This window comes from Peromyscus californicus, unplaced genomic scaffold, assembly GCF_007827085.1.
Source record: "Peromyscus californicus insignis strain IS unplaced genomic scaffold, ASM782708v3 Scaffold_9__1_contigs__length_137607984, whole genome shotgun sequence".
NCBI lineage: Eukaryota > Metazoa > Chordata > Mammalia > Rodentia > Cricetidae > Peromyscus > Peromyscus californicus.
The window spans coordinates 27,582,793-27,593,573 of record NW_026294617.1 but is presented as its reverse complement, the minus strand read 5'-3'; the positions used below and the strand labels follow the sequence as shown (position 1 = coordinate 27,593,573).

Here is a 10,781-nt window from a genome sequence, read left to right as displayed (position 1 = left end):
TTTTGACCCAGGCCCTCCTGAGCTATCCTATGTTTCTAATTGTCTGTCTCATCTATACTTCTATCTATATATTTCTCATTTCTCCCACCTCAAGAGTACCCTGGGTGAAAGAGAGAGAGCAGGTTTCCCTCAAATGGTGGCAGAAACAGTGACCAGGGACTTTGCAAAGGGGGGATAGAGGGCTCCATAGGAAGTTAGGATGTGTACAGTTATGGAAATTAAGGTGGCAGTAATCTATTTTCAGGAGTAAAGGGGGCTGAAAGATGCCCTAAGTGAGGCTGCAGCATATATTTCTCTCTATCAAGGTTTCTTTCTTTTCTCTCTCTCTTAAAATTATATCTATGAAAATTAAGGGAAAAATGTAAGGTAAGGTAGTAATATAATATAGAAAAACTTTAAAAGAAATAGAATACAAGAATATAGCATAAATATTTTAGGATTAAGATAAACAACAAAATGAAGGAACTATGTCCTTAATTTTCTAACTGTGAGGCTAGGAATGTAAACTGGTAAAACAGGGAAAAAAATAGAAAAAGAATAATCTATCAAAGAAGAGCTTAATGAGGAGAAAAAGATTCCTATGAGAAACTTTAAGTTCCAAGAGGAAGAGGAAAGAATTTTCCCTGAAGCAATTGTGGGTGAAATAAAACTTTCACTCTGCTGACACTGCCACTTTATGGAAACACTATACCAACAAAACTAGTTTCCTCTTGGCCATTGAAGCCAAAGTTTAGAGAACAGAAGTCTTGGGAAAACTTGGTGGTCTTTCTCTCTCAAAAACTGAAAGCTTTCTTGTGAAAAAAAATTAATCTATTTCTAAAAAACTAAAAGCCTTTCAGAACTTTCTTTCTCAGCATCTCTTTCTGTAAGGGAAAACATTTAAGACACTAGGAGACAACTTCTACCAGAATGGGAGAATCACTATAATGGCTCTAGAAACATCAGGCCTCTTGGAAATTAGCAGATCCTCTCTGCTGGAAGCTAGTATTAGAAAAACAACAGACAATATCCCCTGAGGCTAGATAGAGCTTAACCATAGACACTAGGAAAGTACAGGCAGAAAGTCAAAGCAGGGACAGCATCCCTCAAGATGAAGCCACAACAGAGGCATTACAGGAGCCAGGGAGGTGAGGAGGAAACAATGGCAGTTTTAAAAATCCCCACTGCAATGAAGGAGGCAGGACCTGACAGAGGACTGATCTCTAAAGTATGTAAAGAACTCAAGAAACTAGATATCAAAATACTGAACAGTCCAATTAACAAATGGGCTAAAGAGCTAAACAGAGATTTCTCAAAAGAAGAATCACAAATGGCTAAAAGACATTTAAAGAAATGCTCAATATACTTAATCATCATGGAAATGCAAATCAAAACAACTCTGAGATACCATCTTACACCTGTCAGAATGGCTATGATCAAAAACACTAATGACATTCAATGTTGGAGAGGATGCGGAGCAAAGGGAACACTCCTCCACTGTTGGTAGGAATGCAAACTTGTATAACCACTGTGGAAATCAGTATGTCAGGTTCTCAGAAAATTGGGAATCCATCTACCTCAAGACCCAGCCATACCACTCTTGGGCATATACCCATGGAATGCTCAATCATACCACAAAGATACGTGCTCAACTATGTTCATAGCAGCACTATTTGTAGTAACCAGAACTGGAAACAACCCAGATGCCCATCAACTGAAGAATGGATTAAGAAAATGTGGTACATATACACAATGGAGTACTACTCAGCAGAGAAAAACAATGACAGCATGAAATTTGCAGGCAAATGGATGGAACTAGAAAATATCATCCTGAGTAAGGTAACCCAAACCCAGAAGGACAAACATGGTATGTACTCACTCATAAGTGGATTCTAGATATAAAGCAAAGAACAATCAGACTGCAATCCACAGAACCAGGGAGGCTGAATAGCAGGGGGGACCCTAGGATGACTGTGGTTTATAATAAGTTTTGGGTTTACTCAATGACTGGGCAAGCCTCAAGGAAACATTTCACTATTAGGATAAGAATTTATACTGTATCAAGCTGGTAATAGAAAAATAAATTTAAAAAATGAAAAAAAAGTTTTGTTTCAAATGCTTTTGTTTCATTTCACTGACCTGGTGAGGAGAGGGAATAAAGCCCCAAAGGTTTTTCCTTCTGCCAATAAATGCCATCTGAATGTGTGTGCTTGGGAACAGCATCAGGTGAAGGAAATAGACCTATCAATGCAAGCTTAGGGAAGAAAAATACCTCCCATGATGAAAAAGTGAAAGCTTAAAACTTGAATTTAACCTTATGGCCAGAAGTGGGAAATATGGTGTACCCAAAAGTTAAGCTAGGAAATGTAGTTTGAGGGGCAGTCCAGGAAACATGGAACTTGGTGGAACAACATGGCAATATAGACAAGGGCACTATGGAAAATGTAGTTTCGTCAGATTGAAATGGCAATACTGCCCAGAAATGTTTTTTCAGCTCAGAATGCAGTTTCTTTCCAAAGCAATGTTAGAAAGATTACTCTTAACTCCTGAAAACTAAAAACAAACAGTCTACAATGGGTGATTTCTTTGCAGGTCTAATAGGGGAATGGGGAGGTATGTGTTCAGAAGGGAGTGACTACATTGTAGATAGGGATCAAACTCCAGAAAAATCTAGCTTTCTTACTAACGGTTGAAAAGCTACAACTACATTCTGAATTAAATAACTCATAGTCAGAGTATATCACAGCTGCTAATAAAAATAACATCAGGGGTTTAGAAGCTAATAATGAAATGAAAATATGAAATCATAACTGTGTTCCTTCTCAGAGTAAGGTAATGAAGGATGTATTTCACAAAACAACATCTATGTTCTAGATTCCTTTGAACAGCAGCAGTTTGGGTGAACAAATAACCTTTCCAGAAATATTGGGCTAATAAAAATCCATCAGAAACATCAGAATTGTTAAAAAGAACTCATGGCAAATACAGCTTTAAAAAAATTAAGAATGGAGAAAGTTGTCTGAGAGTTTGGTGATAAATATGGAACAGGAGAATATCAGCTCAAATGGAAAGGTGAAAAGAAATGGAGCTAGGAGCCACACTGCTTTTGTCTGACCAGCAGCAGATTGATCCGTGCAGGCTTGAGATAGTGCATAATAGCTTCACAAGGAGTTTTTACTAAGAGCTTTATGGCAGCTCAGTACAATAGTTTCACCCTCATCCTGAGCCAAGGCTTTTTGGCAGAGCAAATAGAAAGTTCTTCTGTAACAGAAAAGTTTGTCTGAATTGTGGCACAGGGTGAGCTGCAATGAGGACAGCCCCTAGTTAGAAACTGTCGACTGCTCAATGCATCTCTGCCAGTTCCAGAATGGCTGAGAGAGCTCAGTGGAAAAGGTGACTTTGGGGGAGTGGTATTTTTCCAACAATGTTACAATCCCCTAGCAATAAGTGCTACAACTCCATAGCCACAGCGCTCCCTAAATTCCAGGGTTGAAGTAGGTGGCAATGCCTTAACCATATGTGTGTTGTTAGGCACAAGGGCCTCTTCCATCCTTGTCAAGGGGAGTGCTAACCTTCTCTCCTTTCATACAATGATGAAGAAATGGATGAGATCTACATGAACAGCCTGGACATGAGTGGGGGTAATGAAGGGCAAGGGTCGAGGGAAAGAGAGCTTGGGGGAACAGGAGATCCCAGCTGGATCAACAACAGAGAGGGAGAAAAAGGAATAGGAGACCATGGTAAATGAAGACCACATGAGAATAGGAAGAAGCAAAGTGCTAGAGAGACCCACAGAAATCCACAAAGATGCCCCCACAATAGACTGCTGGCAATGGTCGAGAGACAGCCCAAACTGACCTACTCTGGTGATGGGATGGCCAAACACCTTAATTGCTGTGCTAGAAACCCCATCCAATGACTGAGGGAACCGGATGCAGAGATCCACGGCCAGGCCCGGGTGGAGCTCCGGGAGTCCAATTGGCAAGAAAGAGGAGGGTTTGCATGAGCGAGAATTGTTGTGATCAAGGTTGGATAAAGCACAAGGACAATTAGCCAAATGAAAAGAAATATGAACTATGAACCAATGGCTGAGGGGCCCCCAACTGGATCAGGCCCTCTGAATAGGTGAGACAGTTGATTGGCTTGATCTGTTTGGGAGGCATCCAGGCAGTGGGACTGGGTCCTGTGCTCAGTGCATGAGTTGGCTGTTTGAAACCTGGGGCTTATGCAGGGATGCTTGGCTCAGCCTGCGAGGAGGGGACTGGATCTGCCTGGACTGAGTCTACCAGGTTGATCTCAGTCCGCGGGGGAGTCTTTGCCCTGGAGGAGATGGGAATGGTGGGTGGGCTAGGGGTAAAAGGAGGGGGGCGGGATGGGGGGGAGAAAAAGGGAATCCATGGCTGATACGTAGAATTAAATTATATTGCAAAATAAAATAAAATTAAAAAAATTCCAGGGTTGAGGGTGTCATTGACAAATCAGGCTCTTTTTCCCACTGTCAGGAGAACTTTCAGAATAATATCAAAGCTGACTATAAGCTCTGAACTTTAGAAATGATTTGCATACTTCTTGTCTTGTTAATAGTTTAGCTAAAAAATCTATTCTAGATGTTAAGAAATCTTTTCTAAATGTTAAGATATCTCTTTCAGATGCTTGCTAATGTAAGTTAAATCTAGTTGTCCATATAGTTCTATAGAGTTTCCTTTTGAATATAAGCTTGATAAATAGTTCTTCTAAGAGAAATGTGCTAATAGAATTTGTTATGAATATAAGCTCATGAAATAATTATATAGAGTATTCTCTTAAATATAGGTTTGTAATAAATATAAATACAAAAGCTTATAAAAGTTTTATATATATATATATAATGGCGTAAGTTTATAAGAAATATAAATATATATAGTAAATAGCCATGCTAGTTATAAATATGTATAGGAAATAGTCACGATAGTTGTAAATATATAATATTTGTACTAAAATTATGTTGATGTTAATGAACCAGAGTTTGATAGAAGCTAAGGGAATCTTTAAGTTATATTTTATCTGATGTGGATTGCATCAAGAATTTATTGATTTTAAAAGGGGCTAAGTCTGTTACAGATATCTTAAGACCCATTCTAAAAAAGAAATGCCATCTTTATCATCCTTTACTCCTGTAGTAGTTGTTGCAGCTATAGAGATAGTTATAGAAGGTTGTAGGTTCTATAGGAACCTGGGCCAGAACCAAGTTAAGCTCAGTACTCCCTCCTGCTAGAGGCTGAGAGTCAAGGACTGGCAACTTTCTTTTGATAGCTTTCAGCCTAAGACAGAGTATGCATGATAGAAATCATGTCTCCATGATGGGTGATAGAAAAAAAAATCAGGGAGAACAACCTAAGACAGACCTCAATCTATCTGATGGAGCCTGAGAGGCTCTTTAAAAAAATTAAGAGGGACCTGTGGAAGCCCACAAAGGTTTTCTAGAGACACAGAAGGGCTGCATTAGGATATGGCTTGAAAACATGCAAAATCACCAGGTGTTTGGGATGTTCTGCACTTGGTTGTGCTGGGAGAAGGTCTTTTGCTCCACCCCTTGGTATTCCTTTAAGAGTCCTTTAGTAAAGACAGAAGGGGCTGATTGGTTTTGATCCAGGCCTTACCAAGCTTCCTGTGTTTATAATGTCTCTCTCCTCTATACTTCTATCTACATATTTCTCACTTTTCCGTCCTCAAGAATACCCTGGGGGTGGGGGGAGTGGGAGCAGGTCTCCTTCAGGAGTTGGTTGTCCAGTTCCTTCCATCATGGATGTTCTGTGAGCCATGTTCTATCTTTCTGGCTACAGATAATTAACTCCACATTCTGAGCAAAAACACATTGGCCCCTTCCTATTATATTAGTATCATAGGATCAAAGCTCTGCTTTTGAGATGCTTTTTCATAATTCTTTTTTTTTTTTTTTTTTTTTTTTTTGGTTTTTCGAGACAGGGTTTCTCTGTGTAGCTTTGCACCTTTTCCTGGAACTCACTTGGTAGCCCAGGCTGGCCTCGAACTCACAGAGATCCGCCTGGCTCTGCCTCCCGAGTGCTGGGATTAAAGGCGTGTGCCACCACCGCCCGGCAATAATTCTTAATCTGTGGTTAGTAAGATGTCCTTGTTCATAAAATTCAATTAACCTAGCATGTTAAAGTAGGGTCTGGCATCAGTCTTCTTCACTGCACACACACTTAATTTTCAAGGTAATCAGTTATGCCTAGCAGTTAAATGATGATAAATAAAAATGCCTTCAAAGAGGTGGCTTATGGAGTGGTTTCCTTTCGCCTTGCTTCGATGTTGTTAAGGAGATGGAGAGGGCATTTGTGCAGTTTTTCTTCTTTAAAGGAAGGACAGTTTCCTAGAGTCTTACAGCCCTTATTGCAGATACCTCTGATATTATAGAAACCATGTGCATAAAACTATACCTACCTATTGACTGTCATATTTTATGATGATGTATTATAACTCCAATATATCAGTAGTATCAAATCAGATTCCTATTAACTGGTTTCATCCTATTTTCTAAACATTGTCTTCCTGGATCTCTGAAGCAGATTCTAAATGTGAGAGTCGGTAAAGAGGTAATACTATAAGCTATTTGTTCTTAAGAGTATTAAGAGATAAAAGTTTCATTTCTAAAATACTCATTTTGGATTTCCAGATCTATTACCTCAATAGATTTCTACAGTGAATATCACCTATTTACAAAGCATGATATGGAATAAATGCTCATCCATATTGGTACTTCCAAAAATGAAAGGAAATAAGGAAGAAAAAAAGAAAGAAAGAATGCTTCCAGTTCTTATCCTGATTTTCCTAGACCTGCACACATGTTGTACCTGAAAATAAAGCTGTAACATGATAGAGGCAAAGCTGGGGTGGAAAGTAAAGGCCTCAGCCCTATTTTAACTCCCTATAAGGAAAGAAAATTCAGAATGCTGAGCTCCAGCACCCATGGCTTCACATTCACCCTTTATCATAATTGTAGATGAATTTCTAAACAGTCTTATTAAATAAAACACAAGGAGCCAGATATAGGGGTGAAAACCTGAGAGATCAGGAAAATAAGGAAAGTCACAGTTAACCTCACCTCATCAACTCCACAGCTTCCAAAGAGCGAGCTACTTCCTGTATATGCACACCTATATGCCTTTCTGTTTTGTTCTCTTATTTGCTCTTTCAGCCCAGCTACATCACTTCCTCTTCCTGCCCAAGTCTATCACTTCCTGTCTGTCTGTACAAACCTCCAGACCTCTATGATTAGTGCTGGGATTAAAGGCTTGTGTCACAATGCTTGGCTCTATTCCCCAATGTGGCCTTGAACTCACAGAGATCCAGACAGATAGATCCCTGCCTCACAGGGATAGGATTAAAGGCATGTACTGCCATTTCCTGATTTCTGTATAGTGGCTGGCTTTTTCCTCTGATCCTCATATGAATTTTATTGGGAGACACAATGCATCACCATACATAAAAACCAGTTACTGGTTATGTTTGAGTACCCAGTACCCAAGTACTTAAATATAAGATAAATAGGTTAGACTCACAGTCTTCTAGGGAATATAAAGGGAAGAAAACAAGGTATTTATTCTACATTAGAGTTGTCTTTACAGATGTAGATTGTAGGTGATGATTAGATAATAACTAATTATGTAATCATGTGCTTTCAACTCATTTTATAGCATTTTTTCTCTGCACTTTTTATAACCTTTGCAGGTAATAAAAAAAGGCTTGGAGGCAGTGAATGATGTTATCAAGAAGTTACTGCCTATTATAGGAATGGCTGCAAGTTACTTTCAAGATACTTTGAGTTAAAACTGAGTTTTGTTTTTGAGATCCACATGCGTGCAAATGTGCAAATAACCATATACCAAAGATACTTGATCATGACAAATTTATAAAACATATTTTACAATCACCTTTTGGCAACAAAGGCATTAAAGATATAATGAGAATCTTTAGATGGACATTTTTCTTGAATATTTGTCTAAGTTCATGTGAAATGAAACTCATAGCCAAATGATATTTAGCTATACTTTTAGTCTCATTAGAAAATAAACATTCTATTATAAAGAAAAGTTGAGATTATTTGGTCATAAGTACACAATAGGTTTAAAGGCTGCCAATCTGAGAGGGCATAATGGTTTTTTATCTGTTTTCTTTCCTTTTTTTGATTATATTGTGCTTTCTGTTTGGTATATAATTGATTCTCCTTTCCTATTCCTTCTTTTTTTCACTTCTGGTTATATGGAAGTGTAGATGTATGTGTTTGGGTGTGTTCCTTTTTATTTTTATGCATATGTGTTTGGGTATTTCTGTCTCTGTTCCTTCTATTTATAGACATATCTGTGTATAATGTTGTCTTTTTGTATATGTGTGTGTGTGTCTGTGTGTTTTTTCCATTTTCATTTATTAAAAACTTTTTTATTCATTTTACATACCAATCAAAGATCCTGCTCTTTCCTCCTCCCTCCCCTCCAGCCTCCCTCTCCCAACCCAACACCATTCCCTCCTACACAAAGGTAAGGCTTCCCATGGGGAGGCACATTTAGTAGAGGCAGGGCCAAGCTTCTCCCCCAGCCTCAAGGCTATGCGAGGTGTCCCATCACAGGTAGTGGGTTCCAAAGAGGCTGCTCCTGTGCCAGGAATGGATTCTGATCCTACTGCCAGGGGGTCCCTTAAGCAGATCAAGCTACACAACTGTCTCATTATGCATAGGGCATAGTCTAGTCTCACCCAGGCTCCACAGCTATTGATCTAAATTTTATGAGTTTCCACTAGTTTAGTTTGGTTGTCTCTGTAGGTTTCCTCATCATGATCTTGATGCCCCTTACTCATAGAATCCTTCTTCTCTCTCTTAGACTAGATTCTTAAAGCTTGGGCTGATGTTTGTTGCGGATCTCTGCATCTGTTTCCATTAGTCACTGGAGAAAGGCTCTATGATGACAGGGTATTCACCAATCTGGTTACCTGAGTAAGCCAGTTCAGGCTTCCTCTTCACTATTGCTAGTAGTCTAAGCTGGGGTCATCCTTGGGGATTCCTGGAAACTTCCTTAGCACCCAGTTTCTCCCTATCCCCATGATGTCTCCCTCTATTATGGTATCTTTTTCATTGCTCTCACACTCCATCCCTGTTACAGTTTGACCATCCTCTTCCCTTATATTATCATCACATATCCCCTGCCCTCCATTGCCCACCCCTCATCACCAGTTTACTTATGGAGATCACATCTATTTCCCCTTCCCAAGGTGAACCATGCATTTCTCCTTGGGTTCTCATTGTTAGCTAGCTTCTCTGTTGGTTGTAGTTTGGTTATCCTTTGCTTTACATTTAGTATTCACTTTTGATTGAGTACATACCATGTTTGTCCTTCTGAGTCTGGGTTACATCACTCAGGATGATATTTTCTAGTTCCATCTATTTGCCTGAAAATTTCATGATGTCACCATTTTTCACTGCTGAGTAATATTCCATTGTGTATATGTACTACATTTTCTTTATCCATTCTTCAGTTGGGGGGCATCTAGTTTGTTTCCAGGTTCTGGCCACTTTGAATAATATTGCTATGAACATAGTTGGACATATGTCCTTGTGGTATGATTGAGCATTCCTTGAATAATTGCCCAAGAGTGGAATAGCTGGTTCTTGAGGAAGGTTGATGCACAATTTTCTGAGAAACTGCCATACTGATTTCCAAAGTGACTATATAAATTTGCCCTCCCATCAACAGTAGAGGAGTGTTCCCCTTGTTCCACATCCTCTCCAACATAAGCTTTTATCAGTATTTTTTTTATCTTAGCCATTCAGACAGGTGTAAGATGGTATCTCAGAGCTGTTTGGTTTGCATTTCCCTGATGACTAAGGATGTTGAGTATTTCCTTATATTTCTTTTGGTCATTTGAGATTCTTCTGTTGAGAATTCTCTGTTTAGTTCTGTAGCCCATTTTTAAATCAGATTGTTTGGTATTTTGCTATCTAGTTTCTTGAATTCTTTACATATTTTGGAGGTCAAACCTTTGTCAGATATGGGGTTGGTGAAGATCGTTTCCTGCTCTGTAGGCTGTTGTTTTTTTCTTTTTTACTGTGTCTTTTGCCTTACAGAAGCTTCTCATTTTCAGGAGGTTCCATTTATTGTTGCTCTCAGTGTCTGTGCCACTGGTGTTATATTTAGGAAGTAGTCTCCCATGCCAATGCATTCAAGGACTATTTCCTACTTTCTCTTCAGTTAGGTTCAGTGTAACTGGTTTTATTTATTTATTTATTTATTTATTGAAATGGAAAAGTAAGATGATTTTTATTGTTTTTCGTTGTTTTGCTTTTGAGATATGAGCTCACCATGTAGCCCAAGTTGGCCCTTAACTCAGGATCCTCCTATCTCAGCCTGAGTTCATTTTTATTACATTGCTTTACTTATTTAATCCATCTAGAAGGCTCACATATAATAATATGTGTGGTGGTAAGAGGACAATCTTTGGGAGTCTGTCATCTCCTTTTTTTTTCTTTTTTTTTTTAATGCTGGGTCACTTTGCTTAGCATAGGTGAAGGGAGGGGGGACTGGATCTGCCTCAACTGAATCTACCAGGCTGAGCTGAATCCCCAGGGGAACCCTTGCCTTGGAGGAGGTGGGAATGGGGGGTGGGTTGGGAGGAGGGGGGCGGGAGGAGGGAGGACAGGGGAATCCATGGCTGATATGTAAAAAAAAATTAAAATAAAATAATGAAAAAAAGTAACTGGTTTTATATTGAGGTCTTTGATTCACTTGGACTTGAATTTTGTGCATGGCAATAGA

General features: G+C 39.1%; 1 pseudogene; it reads right to left on the bottom strand.

The window, feature by feature from the left end:
* Positions 1–3,456: 3,456 nt before the first annotated feature.
* Positions 3,457–3,573, bottom strand: LOC128106823 (uncharacterized; annotated as a pseudogene).
* Between the last annotated feature and the right edge of the window lie 7,208 nt (positions 3,574–10,781).